This window comes from Varanus komodoensis, unplaced genomic scaffold (genome assembly GCF_004798865.1).
Source record: "Varanus komodoensis strain SLA01 unplaced genomic scaffold, ASM479886v1 scaffold14_1, whole genome shotgun sequence".
In the NCBI taxonomy this organism is placed as follows: Eukaryota; Metazoa; Chordata; class Lepidosauria; order Squamata; family Varanidae; genus Varanus; species Varanus komodoensis.
This window is the reverse complement of record NW_025335438.1, coordinates 7,155,237-7,170,074: the sequence shown is the minus strand read 5'-3', so window position 1 is coordinate 7,170,074 and position 14,838 is coordinate 7,155,237. Positions and strand designations below refer to the sequence as shown.

Here is a 14,838-nt window from a genome sequence, read left to right as displayed (position 1 = left end):
CACACACACACACACACACACACACACACACACACACACACACTTCACAGGATGTAGCTATTCACATCCAAATGAACTGCACACCCATATCCTCCGCCATGTCAGCAGTCCACTTTAGTTCAGTCTGCCAAGTGTGAATACATGACATTTCCTTGCTAATGTTGAAAGGGACCCACCGTTTATCTTACTGACAAGACACATCTACAAACCACTCTTGTAGCAAACGCAAGGTTTTCCCCACCTTCCAACTTCAACCCTGTGAAACAATTTTATTCATCTCCTTACTAAAAAGATGTCTTAAGTAGAACAAAACTTCAAAACTGTGTAGAATATACAAACTGTATATAAAACTGTGTAGACATAGCAGCCAAGGTTGTTGGTTTTCAAGCTTTGGAAAATCAGTTCCACATAAATCTGACATACGATGCACATGCAGCAAAGGTCTCGGATGTTGTAAGAACTGCTTGTATGTGGCACCAACCAATTCTGCTGAGTCTCGTTTGTCCCACTCACTGCTATTAACCAGAATGAATCCTAAAATTCAATCAACACCACTTTGCATATTAAGGGATGATCCATGATGGATGGCAAGCTATTTTGCAAGGAAGAACACCTACTATTACCAATCCTCTCATGAACTCCCCTGCCCAATATGTTTCTAAGGGACCCCAGAACTCCCTCAAAAGCCACAGCTACATCACTGAAGCCAGCTGTAATAAAAGTTGTATATACAGCACCAAACTATCTTGTCACTGAAGAGAGTGGTTTTTTCCCCATCGCAAATGATAGCTTTCTTAGCAAGAAACTCTAAACAGGCAACAGAGATACAAGTTGTCTCTAAGGGCTCACAAAAAATCATAACAAACTCAAAGACACTAAAGAAATATTGTACATTATGATAATTTAAATACCATTTATCCTATGCCAGACTTGGCCTGTCCTCAAGGTACAGTGGATAACAAATAAACGTTCTCATTAGGCAGCAAGACCTTTAGCAAAGTTTCCAAGTTACCCAAACGCCCCTTGTTCTTTGCAGTAAGTGAATCCTGACTGGGGAGGTGGAGTAATTTTGACTGAAAAATCATCAGCCAGTAAATTCTTGGCTTCTAGTCTTTTAGCCATGTTGGGTCTTTATGGGTGAGACCAAACTTCTTGCAGTATTAAACATAAGCCTTTTCCCCAGCCCCCAAAAGACAAGCGGAAAGAACTTCTTCATTCTGCAATAGCTTGAAGATAAACACAACCCCTTTCTGCTCTCTCACTATTGGGGAAAGGCAAAAGGCTGGGAGGGAATGACCAAGAAGCAAGTTGTTACCAATGTCTGTTCTGTAACCTCCACAGGAATGCATCATCCTGTATTTTCCAGCAGAATCATGGGAACTAGTGTTCGGTGCTTACACCACACAGTCTTATGTCTTAGGATTGCTCATGCCTGCTCCTTTTTGGACTCTGTATTTCTTTTAGCTACTGGGAAGGTGTAGAGGAGGCCTAGATATCATAATCATGTTACTGCATCAATTGCTTCTGTTTATTCTGTTGAAAATTTGGAAGACAATCTTGAGGTCTTACTGTTTAAAGGTGAAGACAAAAAGGTCTATGCTACTATGGTAAAAGTGTGTTAGACTTGTGCTTCAAGAAGACTTGTATGTCTTGTTGCTCTCTTTTTTGTCTTTTGGTCTAGCTCTACAACTAGGAAAGAAAGGAAGTGGGAAAAAATCCCCTGGGGAGGCAAAAGCTTAAAAAAATTCAAGTCACATGATCCTGAAGCTAGGTGTAATGGTAAAAGCACCGCCTAGATACCCTTCCTCATAGAAGGAGGGGTGAAGGTAAATTCTGTTTTTTGTTACACTTAATCCCAAGCTCATCTAATGAAGATGAAAAGTGGATGACTTAGAACAGAACAGAGCTACAATTTGACATAGCCCAGAGTTACGGAGCTGACTACCACTAGAGGTTGTGATGAATTCTAGCAGATGACTTAAGATATTAGCTCAGTTCAGGTAACATATAACCAGCTGTCAATGGCCACATGCAACCCCAATGATAAGAGGCAGGATACTCCTAACTGCCAGTTGCTGAGAAACAACAGCAGATGGGTGCTGATGTGGGAGAATCTGTCATGTGAATGTGACCAAGCATACCAATCCCCATTCCCTTTTAATCTCCCTAAATTTCAATCTTATTTGGATTTATACTCTGGGTATTTAAGGTTCCTTGTTAAATTTAAGAAAACTTCTACAATAGTAAGTAGCATGTACTTGGCATTATCCCCCAAATCCATAGCACCGTCCTATGGCTACCAGATAGAATCCAGGCACCCATAGGATTTTTTGGAGCCCTAACTCTTAAGTTTGGAAATGCGTTTTATGGTTCGAGCTAGAACTCCAAAGTTGGAGCACCCTGCCCTTGCCATTGGCATAGAAAGAACCATGCCAGCTGTAGCTATGAGGTCGCCACAATGGCCACAAAGGCAACTTTTGGGGGCAAGGAGGGGAAGACACAGCCTGTGCCAGCATGCAAAGTATCCTGGCAGTGCTCTGCAGTCCCTCCTGCCTACTCCAAAGCCAACTACTCAGGCAGCCAAAATCAGTTTAAGTGCTTTCCATGGCAGCAGCAACATGGATGCAGCCTCTGTGTTCAAATGATTACTGGCAAACTCTTTGGATTGTGCCCTAAGCTAAAGTTTGTCAGGAAGTTAGAGCCTGTAAAATCACTTTCTCTGTCTTTCATGTTAAGAAAAAGCGTCTTGTTGCATTCTTCATGGTCTGCTTCCTTTTCAAAGCATACTTATAGGCAGTAGAACAGAAACTGTACCCAACATAGTTCAAATTTGACAAGTTAATTTTATCACAGGTTGTTCTGAATACTCTACACCATCTTTAAAGTTAAGGTACTTGCAGTTAGAAAGTAAAGCTTGAATGGCATTATTATTCATAAACATTTCTATATTGCTCCACAGTGTTCAAATTCACAAAGATCTATTTTTATATACATTGTGATCTCCATTATGCAGGGGAAGGGGAGAGAAAAAGCTGTCTAAGATTTACATAGTCAGCTCATGGCAAAACCAAAAGCCAAACCAGAGACTGATTTGTAGCTAACCCCTAGGCACATTACTACTCAAACCTCAGACTCGCTGGCAACTGGAAAACCAAAATCAAGTCAGGAAACACATATGAAATCTCACAAGCTGTTCACTGTCAATTACCATGGCATATCAATCAAATGTTAGATAATTATGGAAGACACAAATATGACTATTCTATGAATGCCTGGATGCAAGGGGATTACTCCAATATCTGAATATTAAAAATCAAAACCAAGAGGAAAACAACTTGTAGCAAGAACCACAACATTGTTTATGCATGTCCCAAGGATTTTACCTTGAGTTTCTTGAATATCTGTATCCCATCAACCATGTTGTGCGATTTTTTATTACTCTTATGAAAGTATAAGGTCTAGCAAATTTAGAACACTCGCTATCAATTTACAGTACAAAAGCTGCTTTTAATCCTGACAGCACTTTTATGATTGTGCCCAGTTTCAGCAGGGTAAATCAAAGCATATTAATGCACATTTCTAGTTAATACACATTCCATGCTATCCTTTTCCTTAAACAAGCTGAAGCATATTTTTCTTAAGAGAAATGTAGCAATAAAAACAGATAGCAATAGTTACCAGAATTCTTCAGCACAGGAGATCCAGGTGGGGAGAATGTCATGCTGGGTGAAAGGTAGAGGTATTTTCTATTAATTCCAGTATCAAAATCAAAGGGAGATTTGTAATCCTCATACAGGTCCGTGTCTAGCCAGTCTATCACAGAGATCTCAGAATGCATAACCACTCATACCTTTCCTGTAGCCAATGAAGCACTCATCTTTCTCACTCTCTTTAAACAGGCCATTTAACTTGCTAAAAACCAAGACATGAGCGTGAAGATGTTATGCACTCATGCTGTGCCACATGTCCATCGAAGAGTAAGATGATACAATTGTGAAGTTTAATAGATTACTGCTCAGCTCATCCGTAACTACAGTAGCATGCAATACATGGTTACATCTTGTCTTCACAGTGTACCAGAATACTTTCCACATTAACAAGGTAAGTTCAATACACTGAAAGCCTATGGTCTAGAAAGCCTTGGTCCTGTGCAGGATTACACCAAGAATTTTCAGTAATTTTTAAAAGCATCAGCTGACAGCAATTGCGGCAGGATATTAAGGATAATCTACTGGGGCACAAAAGGATTACTACCCATAGTCTATCCTATAAGCCATCTGTGTAGGACTTTATGCCTGATTAATGGAATAGATTTTTTTCTCCCTAAAGCATAGCTTTACAGTTCTGCTCTTCTCTCTACAAAAAGTTACAGCCATTTCATACAAGGCTTCTTTGACACTGTATTGTAATGTCAGAAAGCTGTGGCCAGCTTCTTCACTGTGTATATAAACATGGACAAATGCACATTTAGCTTAGGAGTGTGTTACACATTACATGTATAAAATACACCTTAGTCAGACTAAACAATCCTTTTCCTTTAAAATTATAGTTTCTAGCATTAATAAAAAACTACTGTGCATTTTCAACAATCAATTAAAAAGAAAGCTAGTCAGTCTATTAACCTTCACCTCAACCTAAACTACTCCTATATAGTTTAGTTTTTGTCCCGTTGTGCTTCAGTTGGTATGGAAAGAATGAAATTCCTCATCACTCAAGTAAAAGGAATTGCAGCAAACACAAGGAAGTTACTGTTACCACTAGTAGTTTTTCAGGAAGGAGGTAACAAGAAGCTATGCTGGCATGCCTAGAAATAAGGGTCCAGGATGCCACAATTAACAATCAAACAGTAAAGTCACAATGCATGAAGGTGGCATAGTAGACAATACCGCAACTGAAGCAAGGCATCTTCTCTAGCGATGAGTCAAAACCTTGTGACATTAGTAAGGGGACTTTTAAAGCAAGAATTCACCCACAGGGAAGTCACATTTCCACACATTCAATCTAGCATACCTCCAACAGAAGTGTGGTATAGTAGTTAAAATGTGGCCTAGGACTTGGGAGATTCATGTTCTTGCCAAGAACCACTCAAGTCATGACACTGTTTGGGTTACTTTGGGGGATTCACCCACTGTTGGGTCAACCCACTTCACAATATTGTGCTGTTAACATGTAGAGCAAGAGGTGGAAATTCACTTAAGCCAGTCTGGATTCCTTGTTAAGAGGAAAAATGTGGGATGGAAATTTAATAAATAGTCTTGCTAGCTTTGCATTCCAGGCAGACATGGCATTAAATACTCAGAACTTTAGCAGAAACACTTTCACCATGAAAATATGATTATCCCTGTAAATAACAAAAAGTTAATGCCTCTTTAAGAGGGGCACTGTTGCTGAAACCCACTACTTGTCCAATAAACACTCCAAAATAAGTCTTGTAAGAAAAAAGTTAAAGAGCTCAATATTTGAGGTGGATGACATGAGACAGTGTGTAAATATAAAGGAGGGGGAGGGGGATGATGATGATGATGATGCAAAAGATGTCGCCCTTTCAGAACTTAATAGACCCAATTTCAGTTACCTGTTAACTAAGCCAATATATACTGCATTCCATCCAGGTGTGACAACAGCAATCTCACATGTTTTCTCAGGACTCATAAGTGGCATCCTCCCTTCCTAAATGCATGGCATCATCTGACAAGATGGTGGGAAACTGTTTCTCTGCACCTGCAGATTCTTGGCTATTAGCCAAGGCAAAAGTTAAAGTCTACATAGCAGGCACTTGTAAGATCCTGTACTTTGCTTTTAATAGCTGTGCTCCTCCCAGTGCATTCAACAGAGAGTTTGCATACAGCTTATTTAGAAGGCAGGGAGAACTTTCCATACAGCTGCATCCCAATACATTGGTTTGCATGCCTATACTACCTGCTGCTATTGACTCCATCACAATTCCTTGCTAATTGTGGTCCAGAAGCCTTAATTTTATTACAGAGATGTTGATAAGACAGTAAAGTAGATTGCTTCTGACCAAGGCACTTGAGCCAATTAAAAAGAAGTTAACCTGAATGCATTGCAACATAAAGTGGCTTGTTCCAGCTCAGCCAAGCATTACCAAGCTTCTTCCATGCTGATTGTCAGTAATTGGATTGCAACTTTATCTGTTGAAACTTAGCTCTTTTTCTAAAATCCCATAGCACCACTTCTGGAATCAGTACCAGCTGCCCCTGTAAGAGCTGCAGATAGGAAAATATAGTAGAATCCACCTGTCACTAGACAGAAAAGGCCTAAAGATCATGTTCAAGTTTGTGGAGACAGCAGAAGGTTCACAAAACTTATCTTAACAGTTTATGTAGAACTTCTCTAAACTACTCCAGAAACTTCAGGTAGTGCAGAATTCAGCAAGTAGGCTGCTGAAGGGGACAGCTTATTGCAAACATGTTATATCCTTCCTCAAAGAACTGTACTGGCTGCCACCAACAACATCAATGAGGTGTTATTGACATAAGGCCCTAAACAACTTCAGACCAAGTTACCTGTGGTAGCATCTTCTCCCACATCAACCTGCTCATTCACTGAGATCCATGGATCAGGACTTTTTGGTTATCCCATTGCATGTATCTGAAGGAGGAAGGACTATTTGTATGTGCCAATTTGACTTTAGAATTACACAAGAATGTAAGAAAAGTCATGCTGGATCAAACCAAGGGTCTATTCAGTCCACCATTCTATTCACATGGTGGCAAATCAGCTGTACAAAGGATCCCCCAAGTAGGATGGCTACAAGACCTCCACCAACACAAGCTTCTCAGCAACTAGTATATGCATGCAGGCCACCTCTGGGCAAAGTAGGCAGCATGTAGCCAGCATGACTAGTAGCCACTGATAGCCTCCTCCATTAATTTGTCCAATCTCATTTTAAAGCCACCCAAACTGGTGGCCATCACCCTTTCCCATGGCAGTGAATTCCCTAGTTTAACTCTACATTGTGTGAAGAAGTACTTCCTTTTAACTGTCCTACGTGTCCCACAAATCAGCTTCATGAACTGACCCCAAATTCTAGTACTACCGGGGGGGGGGGGGCAAAGAAAAATCTCCCTCTCCACTTGCTCCATGCATAATTTTAAGCACCCCTATCATGTCCCCCTTTACTTGGGAAGTACTCACTTCTAATTGTTTTGCTCTAGGTAAGTTTAAAGCAATAAACTTAAAAGTAGTGGAGGCCTTTACTTACAACAGTTAGTAAGTTACAACAGTTGTAACAATAGTTACAACAGGTACTATTTCCAGAGGACAATGACTGGACTTCAAACTGGAACCTTTTTTCATTACATGCTACTTTTAGCAGTGTGAAAGTCAAAAGGGGGCAAGGTTCCACTGTTTCTCAGAAGCAAGGAGGAGATGGGGGCTTATCGCACTATATTACAAATGAAGTATGTGACTTACATGCTCCTCCTTGGGTACAAAAACCTAGTCTGGGATTTTAAATTACTTGGCATGTGTAAGCAAACACGACTTAAGCATTTGTTCAGATTATGCTTTCCTACCAGAATCTAGATGCTTCAGTGTTACCTTCTCTCACATAAAGAGTTCGACATTCAAACCAGGAGACAGTGAGTTCAGTAGAATGTGAAATCTTCATACCCCCTAACATCATCTATATTTTTGGTTTTTCAAGTGACCCAATACCATTCACATTAAAACTTTGTAGTGACTGCTGCCAGAAATGGCAGCCATATATACCCATTTTAGTCTATAGTTCAGAGATGAATCTCTGTTACCAACAAAAACTATGTTCAACTGGCAGGCAGTCTTCTTATATAAACTGATTGCTCCGACATCTCTGTTCCAATTTCAGAAATACCAAAGAAAGCAGCAAAGCTGGGATGGTGACCTCTACTCTGTGGGATCTGCTCAGATAAAAATGTAAGAGGATTTTATCTGGTAGAGGATTATTGCCTAGAAAAGGCAACAAACTTTGATTTTAAAGTGTTGCTTTCAAGCGGTTGGACACTGTACACTGTGAGAAAATAAAACACATTTTTTAACAAATAAGTTAACATTTAAGTCATTAAGGAAAGTAGATCATTGTGGATATCATTTTCTTGTACAAGCTCTTTAAAGAATTGTAGAATGTGTGTATAACAGGCCTTTTAGCCTACCTTCTAATGCACAGCTTCACTGGGATGTCTACTAGAAATAGCACAGAAGGCTGGTAACAGTCCTAAAATGAAATACTATGATGTAATTGACCAAATCCTTTAAGTCCTTGTAGGAGCAGAACAGTTGTTTTACAGACATTTAAGGCATTTCTATATCATTTGATTAGACGTCTCAGAACAGTGTGCAAAATATACTTCAAAATATCAAATATCAACTTGAAAACAAATGTAAAACAAAACTGTTATAGCAAGGGTCCCTAACCCCCAGGCCACGAACTGGCACCAGTCCACAGCCTGTTAGGAAATGGGCTGCACAGCAGGAGGTGAGCAGCGGGCAGGTAAGTGAAGCTTCATCTACAGTATATTTGCAGCTGCTCCCCAGGGCTAGCATCACTGCTGGGGAACAGCTGCAAATACAGATCATCAGTGGGTCCCTTTTGAGTCTTCCGTCTTGAGAGGAGGAGGAGGGAGTGGCGGCAGCAGCACCACACAAGTGGAGCGGAGAAGCCAGCCGGGAAGGGGCCATGTGAGCAGCAAGGGAACTCAGACGCAGGTAAGGGCTGGGCTGCAGGTCAGGGGGAGGCAGAGCAACTAAGCTGTGGGGCATGAGGAGGCTGAGTAGGTGCGGTACAGGTGTGCACATGATGAAGCACAAGGGGTTGGGAAGAGCCACTGGCAGGCCGTGAAGCCTATTTGATGCCCCGCATCGCCATTGCAAGGCCTTTGTGTGTCTTGGGCCTCTAGCATTATGGTGAATTGTATAATTATTTCATTATATATTAGCATGCAATAATAGAAATAGAGTGCACAAAAAATGTAATGCACTTGAATCATCCTGAAACCAACCCCCACCCTCCATGAAAAGACTGTCTTGCATGAAACTGGTTCCCTGGTGCTAAAAAGGTTGGGGACCGCTGTGTTAAAGAACAATCATGTAATGAAAAAGTTGACAATAATATAGCAATAACAGAACAATACATAATAAAATAATGACCATTGCACATGTACCAAACAGTTTAAAAGTATATGGCCGCCTGCCCCTTGAGATCAGCAGGAGAGGCCCTTCTCCGGGAACCCTCCGTGAAGGATATTAGGAGGGCTAGTACTCAGAGGAGGGCTTTCTCTGCGGTGGCGCCCAATCTATGGAATGCGCTCCCCAGAGGTCTGCCTGGCGCCGTCGTTATGTTTTTTGGTGCCAGGTGAAGACTTTATTCAAACGTTATTTTAATTGTTAATATTATTTATTTATTGGCCAGGTCGACTCAAATTGTATTGTTTTATATTGTGTTTATTTATTATTGTGAGCTGCCCCGAGGCTTCGGCAAATGGGGCGGCACAGACACTTCCTAAATAAATAAATAAATAAATAAATAAATAAATAAATGCCAATAAAACCACATTCAAACAAAAAATAGTGGAGAAATAAGAATGTTTTAACTGACACCAAAACATATATTAATGTTGGGGAGATGATTCCACAAATGGGTGCCACAGCCAAAGAAGCCCTTTCTCTTGTAGCCACCCTTTTAACCTCCTCTAGGAGTAGCTCATGGACAAAAACCTCCATAGATGATCTAAGGGTCCAGGTAGGCATATATGGAAGAAGACGTTCCTTTAGATATCCAGGTCTGTTAGCCTGAGCACCTTAAAACAGGCCTGGACTTTAACTGGTAACCAGTGCACATGGTTTAGCACTGGGCAGATACATTCGCTTCTACTTGTTCCCATCAGGACACAAGCTGCCTTATTCTGTACCAACTGAAGTTTCCAGACCATTTTCAAGGGCAGCCCCACATAGAGTGCATTATAGTAGTCTAAGTGTGAGGTTACCATAGCATGGATTACCAGTGCTATGTAAACATCTAGGCAGTGTTTAGTGGCCATAAGATTGCACCTAAATGTCACTGCATTCAGTAAATCAACTGAAGCTGATGGAAGGTGCTCCTGGCCACAGAAGCCACCTGAGACTCCAGGGACTATTCTGGGTCCAGGACAACCTGCAGGCTCCACAATGTCCTTTAGAGGGAATGCAATCCTGTTCAGGACAGGATAGACAGCACCCCACTCCCCAATCAGGGTTCCCCCTACCAATAGCACCTCTGTTTTGTCAATTTATTAGCCCTCATCCAGCCATCACTCCACACAGGCACCAGTTCAGGATCTCAACTACCTCACTTGGATTAGATGTAAACAAGAAGTAAAGCTGAGTGTCATCATGTTGGCATGATATAGTAACCTATATGGCTCATAAGCCATCATGGCTTAATGTGTCATGTGAACAAGATCCGTTTTATCTGATCACAAATTGGTGCTGCAACCACTGTACATATCATAGCTTTTTCAGATGTTTTATTTCAAAAGAAGCAAATTCTTCGCAGGTTGCTCAGGCAGCAGCTTTTCCAGAAATAATTGCAAAGTAGCAATAACTGAAGATAAAACCTGAAATAAGCTTTTTCCTCAATGCAACACACAGCTATCAAGTTTACATTTCATCTCTACCAGCGGAACACTAACTCTCAAATAAGCTTTCTCCTTACTGTGACACACTAGAACTAGCCTTAACAGTCTAGTTTCCTTCCAGATAAGCTAAGCCATTTAACAATACTTCCTATTCAGTAAGACAGTAGGATCAATTCCCAAAAATAGAAATGCTCTAGGCAAATTGAATCTAGAGGAAGTTAGTCCATGACCACCCCGCATCACATGCCATTAGAAGGAAAATGCCCAAGGTAATTTTCCACAAAAGCATAAGCATTCCACACAAACACTCCTAAATTTCATATAGAACATTGTTGCAAAGCAAGCAATGGGGCTCCCCCTACTGGTACATTTGCAAATTACCATTAGTGTCTGGTCACTCAAAAAGGTTAAATGGGTGCTTACATAGAAAGTAAAATGCCCCTTAAAACTTATATTTATATTTCAATTTCCTTTCAAGAAACTCCAGACAGGTTACATAATCTTCCTCATCCTCTCAATTTTATCTCCAGAACAACTTTGTGAGCGAGGTTAAGCTGAGGGTGTATGACCAGCCCAAAATAAACCAGTGAGCCCCTTGAGCTCTCAGATCCCCAGTCCAGCACCCCGACCAGTATCCCAAACTGGCTCTCCTGGAATACTCCACACTGCAATGCATGCAGGAACTCATGGACAAGAACAGAAGCAAAGGCCTTCTGATTTCCAAGAGCTCCTAGTACTCCCAAGTGACATGATAAGTCTTCAGTCTTCTGCCCTTTCACAGTCATTGTCATCTGGACACAAACACATGCAAACATAAAGAGAGTCATGCCGGATCAAAGCAATCTTGTCCAAATTTCTGGCAAAACAACTGCCTGTGAGGATCCCACAAGCAAGTCAGGGATACAACAGCACTCTTCTTGTTTCCTCCATAATGAGACAGCACAATAGCAGCAGCAGCGTCCATGCAACAAACACATGCACACACTGAGCTTCTTTCTAAATAGATTCTTTAACAAGCTCGATGGTTACAAACCTTGTAAGTGCAGCTTTTTAAATGTTACTTATACTGTGAGGAAAGGGAAAAAGGACAAATTTCTTGTGAAACCAAGTAGGCACCAATTGAAAACATTAACTGTTCACTAGCTTAACATAAAAAGACAGAATAAAATTCTAGCTTGCTGCTACCCAACCTCCAGAATTTCCTCCCCTGATATAATCAAGTGGTTCCTTCTGCAGAATGCTGCTTCTTGACTTCGTAGAAGTTTGGTTTCTTTAACCAGACTATACAAGTCTGTCTTAACCTTAAAAAACCCCCAAAACATCCTTGTCAAGGTGACATCATCTTGTCCCATAGTGCAACACTCTACTAACTGGTGCACATAGCCTCTGGACAGATTCATCAGTGCTTTGAGTCATCCCTGGCCATGTCGACGTTTATATATTCTGGGGAACACATGGGCGCTGCTATTGATGTGGTCACGGGCAATGGTCGTTACAACAATAGGGGCTTAACGTGTCCACGTAGAAGAAGGATGGACAGATGGCTGACACCTATCCCTCCTTCTGGTTCTGCCCCCAACCAGAGGGCGCCAGGTAGCCTTGTCAACCACCCCTCGGGCCTGACGGTGCTGCTGCTCAAGCCAGGTCGGCCCCCTCATCCACAATCAAGTCATGGATGAGGGAAGATTTATTATTGACCGACCTGGCATGCATAACGGAGACCTGGGCAGGAGAGGGAGGGGATGTTGCCCTCTCCCAATTGTGCCCGCCCGGGTATCTGGTTCAACACTGTTCACGCCCAGAAGGGAGGGGAGGGGGAGTCGCGTTGGTTTACCGAGACTCCATCTCTCTCACGGGTCTTCCGGTCCCTTTGAGACCAGGGCTGGAGTGCCTCTACTTGGTGTTGGGCGAACGAGACAGATTGGGGATTCTATTGCTGTACCGTGCACCCTTCTGCCCAGCAGTTTCCCTATCTGAGCTGACAGAGACCGTCTCGGACCTGGTGTTGAGGACCCCCAGGATGTTGGTCCTGGGGGACTTCAATCTCCATGCCAAGTCTGGACTGACTGGGGCGGCTCAGGACTTCATGGCCTCCATGACAGCCATGGGCCTGTCTCAACACGTCATCGGCCCGACCCATGAACGTGGACACACTCTGGACCTGGTATTCACGACGGGGCAGGCAGAGGATGACCTGAGGGTGAGGAACTTATGTTTGACTCCCCTGTCATGGTCAGATCACCTCCTGGTGAGGTTTGTGCTCGAGAGCGGCCTCCCCCTCTATAAGAGTGCGGACCCGATTGTATGGGCCCGCCCCCGGAGCCAGATGGATCCAGATGGATTCCTAAAGGCCCTGGGGGAGTTTCCGGTGGACAAGACTGGTGCTCCTGTCGAGGCTCTGGTCGAACTGTGGAACGGAGAGATGACCAGGGCTGTGGACACGATCGCTCCCAAGCGCCCTCTCCCACCGGGCAGAGTCCGCTCTTCCCCTTGGTATACACCTGAATTGCAGGCGATGAAGCGGGTTGGGAGACGACTAGAGCGTAGGTGGAGGAAATCACGGGATGAATCTGACCGAACACACTTGAGAGCCCACTATCGGGCCTATGCTGTGGCGGTGAAGGCGGCGAAAAAGAAGTTTTTTTCCGCTTCCATTGCCTCCTCACAATGCCGTCTGGCGGAGCTCTTTCGAGTGGTGCAAGGCCTGGTTCGCCCGGGTCCTAAGGAAGATCTGATGCCACCCTCAAAGGCCCGCTGTGACGACTTTGCCAGGCATTTCAGGGAGAAAATCGCTCAGATTCGTCACGAGCTGGACTCCACTAATGAATCAGAGGTCTCTGGGGAGACGCCAATGCTACCGTCTGGTCCAAAATTATTGGAGGAATTTCAATTATTGTGGCCCGATGATGTGGACAAGGTACTTGGACGAGTACGTCCCACCACTTGCCTATTGGATCCTTGCCCGCCTTGGTTAATAAATAACTCCAAGCACGGGATTGGGACCTGGATCTTGGAAGTGGTTAACGCTTCTCTGAGGGAGGGTCGAGTGCCTGCCCCTTTAAAGGAGGCGATAATACGACCGGTCCTGAAGAAAGCGTCACTGGATCCAGAGATGGCCACTAACTATGGACCTGTGGCCAACATCCTGTTTCTGGGCAAGGTGTTGGAGCGAGTGGTGGCGGGACAACTCCAAGCACTCTTGGATGAAACTGATTGTCTGGATCCTTTTCAGTCCAGCTTCATACCCGGGTACGGTACTGAATCTGCCTTGGTTGCCCTGTACGATGACCTGTGCAGGGAGAAGGACGGGGGGAGTACATCCCTGTTGGTTCTTCTGGACCTCTCGGCGGCTTTCGATACCATCGACCATGGTATCCTTCTGGATAGGCTTGCGGGATTGGGGGTTGGAGGCACTGCTTTGCAGTGGTTCCGCTCCTATCTCAACGGTCGATTCCAGAAGGTAGTGCTGGGGGACCATGTCTCTACGTCATGGCAGTTATGCCATGGAGTACCACAGGGCTCCATTCTATCCCCTCTGCTATTTAACATCTATATGAAACCGCTGGGAGAGGTCATCAGGAGGTGTGGGCTGTGGAAGCATCAATACACTGATGATACCCAGCTCTACCTCTCGTTTTCCACTAATCCAGGTGAGGCAGTGGCTGTGCTGAACCGGTGCTTGGCCGAGGTAAGGGAATGGATGAGGGCCAATAAACTGAAACTCAACCCAGACAAGACGGAGGTCCTGTTGGTTGGCGGATCAGGTTTCGGAGAGGGTGGATTTGACCTGGTCCGGAATGGTGCAACACTCCCTCTTAGGGATAAGGTCCGCAGCTTAGGAGTACTCCTCGACCCGGAGCTTTCTTTGGAAGCTCAGGTGACAGCGGTGGTGAGGAACGCCTTCCTTCAGCTTCGGCTGATTAATAAGCTGCGCCCCTACCTGGAGTACGACTGCCTGGCGACGGTGACACACGCGCTGGTGACTTCCCACCTAGACTTCTGTAACGCGCTTTACGTGGGGCTTCCCCTGAAGACAGTCCGAACACTTCAATTGGTGCAAAATAGAGCTGCCAGGTTGCTGACGGGGACGGGGTGTTATGCGCACATGACTCCAGTCCTCCGTCAGCTTCACTGGCTTCCCATTGAAGCCCGGACCCAATTCAAGGTGTTGATTATGACCTACAAAGCCCTAAACGGCTTGGGTCCTGGCTACCTGTACGAGCGC

General features: G+C 43.7%; 1 protein-coding gene across 2 annotated transcripts in view; it reads right to left on the bottom strand.

Moving 5' to 3' along the window:
• Nucleotides 1-14,838, bottom strand: part of TPD52 (tumor protein D52) — a 98,813-nt gene that overhangs the window by 68,522 nt on the left and 15,453 nt on the right. The gene's annotated exons all lie outside the window — the stretch shown is intronic.